Raw genomic sequence first — 2,722 nt, 5'->3', positions numbered from 1 at the left:
TAAAGTGCTGTATGTGCACAGAATGGAATTATTTTTTCAGTGCTAAAATGAAATGAACTACCAAGCTCTATTTCCTAACTAAAAGTTTCAAGTTACCACATTGGTGGGGGACATGGATAGCAGGGGAAAGTGTTCATTGTCCCAGAACAACAGAGTTTTATGGTTAGAATAATTTTGCTAGGAATCAGAAATACTTGAGTATAATTTAGACCTTATGATGTGAACTCCTCTGAGAAGCAACTTCCTCATCTGTGAAGTAGAAATAAAGAAAATCTATCTAAATCTATCTAGAGGTTATAAGAATATGAAGGACTTTGTACAGTGACTGCCACATAGCCTCCTCTAAGGCATTATTGTACAATTTTTCTGAATCAATAGATAAATTGTCTTGTCTACCAGTATTCTTAGGCAACAGACTGCAAATATGTGAGTCTTTTCTGATTTTCTCTAGTGATTATAATTAGTGTCATTTTATTGCAGCAGCTATTAATACCATAGCATTGAGAAATGAAGAATTTTTTGTTTTCCAAACCCCCAAATTTTAATAGTGGATTATTAAAGCAAATAGAGGATATTTTGCTCAAGATATTGTGTCTTCTTAGTTCAAAAAAAAAAAAAAACAACTGAATTAACACCATCAAATATGTCCAAAAACCTTGATGACATAGTAGGTGTAATGCCTTTCTATGTAATTATGACTGTGTATATATTATCGTTAGTTAATGCCTATTCCTTTTTTTAAGGTACAATGTCAATATTAATTGCTATCTTATAATGAAAAAGAACTCTTATAGCTAACTAGTTATGTAATCTTGGATCAGTCTCTAACTCTCTGGGCCTCAGCATGCTCATTATTAAAATGACAATAAAATACTACATTTTGAGAGCTACATTATAGACTAGAATTTAGTCATTCTATGATTGTTAATTTGTTTTATTAGTCCTATTTCCTAACTAAAAGTTTCAAAAAATATCATTTCAGTGTAATCAATTTTGAACATATTCTTACTGAAAACACTAGTGTAATAAAATATAAAACTTACATAGATCAAATATGTGGGAACAGCTAGTTGATTTGGAAGAAAACCTCATGAAGCAGTAAGTGTAAAATGTGGAACTGACAAAAACCAATAAAGAGTGTCTTAAAAGACTGATAAAACATAAGATCTCTCACTGCAGATCATTGGGATTACTGTGTAGAATATTCCTGAGAATTGTTACCAGAGAGAACAGGAAGCAAGAGAAATTATACATAACCCTATACTCCACTGGTTAAGATTGCTTCCTGGGTAGTCAAATCTCCCCCATTGTTAAACCAAACTTGTATGCAGTGGAGGCACCGTCATAGTTTTGGAGAAAGCACCAGAAGGATAAGATGTATTGGTAATAAGGAATTCTACAGCAAATATAGAGAATTATTACAGGAGCAATATCTCTTAGGCACACAATGTTTGTTGTATAAGGACTTTAGAAGTAATAAATGTTTTACTGTATTCATTCAATGAGAAACATACAAATATATTTGTTATTATGGAAGAAACTGAGGTACAGACAGATTGATCATTATTTAATATCACATCTAGTTAATGGTTGAATTAGAACAGAACCCATAGAGTTTGTCTTTTGGCTGTATCCTCACTAATTAAATAATAATGGCCTTAAATTCATTTTTATTAATTTTTCTCTCCTTATAAGAAATTTTCCCCAAAATAAATATCAATGCAAAATTGTTTTCTCTCAGATAATCTGATATGTATAGCATATAACATTACCCAACACTATCACTTCCTATTATGTATCATCTTCCAAAAATTTGTAGGTAGAACCCACAGGTATAAATTATTATAGTTGCTTACCAATGAGAGAGATCTTTATCCATTAAAACTAAGTAGCAAGGTTCAGGGATGTAGCTCAGTGGTAGTATGGTTGTTTATCATGTATGAGGCCTTGGGTTCAATTTTCAGCACGGCTAGACATCAAGAAAGGTAAGTCTTAAAAAGCAAAACAAACAAATAAATATACTCAGTAGCAAAACAAAAACAAAGCAAAAGCCAAAACCAGTACCATGAATTATTGACTTTTATAGCTTTCTATCTTTTCTTTTGTTTTCTTTTCTCTCTCCCTCTCTTCCTTCCTTCCTTCTTTTCTTACTTCTCCTCCCTCTCTCTCTCTCTCACTCTCTTCTATGTCTGATTGAAACCTAATTTCACTACAACACTTGGCTCTCTTATTGTTTTGATATTTTTCATGTTATAATTCCACTGTTATCATCTTATCCATATTAAGCATAAAAAGTTCTGTTAATATATTAAATTTGACTCACAAAATTAAACATATCGTTAACACAAAATTTGATATGATATTAATTACACAAAAATTCACCCAGTACTCAGAAACTTGTCATAATCCATATCAACTTGAGTAAAAAATGCTAGAATATCAATTAGTTATGGTGTCTGTTTTTTTAAGTCTTTTATGTATATTTTCTTCAAACCTCTGTTGTAATCCAATTATAACTTACTCAGGTACCTTGCTACAAGGCTTTTCTTATTATTGTTTTTGTCCTTATATTGTTTATGGACATTGTCTGGTGCCTTTTATAAAGAAGGGGAAAAATGAATAGCAAAAAGAAAGAGAATTAATTTTGCACTCAGAAAGACAGCACCATCCTCAAACTGTCACACCTTTGGGCAGAGCCTGGTAAAAGTGGTTCTTTTCTCCT

Source organism: Ictidomys tridecemlineatus, chromosome 5 (assembly GCF_052094955.1).
Source record: "Ictidomys tridecemlineatus isolate mIctTri1 chromosome 5, mIctTri1.hap1, whole genome shotgun sequence".
Lineage (NCBI taxonomy): Eukaryota > Metazoa > Chordata > Mammalia > Rodentia > Sciuridae > Ictidomys > Ictidomys tridecemlineatus.
The sequence above is the reverse complement of the archived record's forward strand: the minus strand, read 5'-3'. Positions refer to the sequence as shown.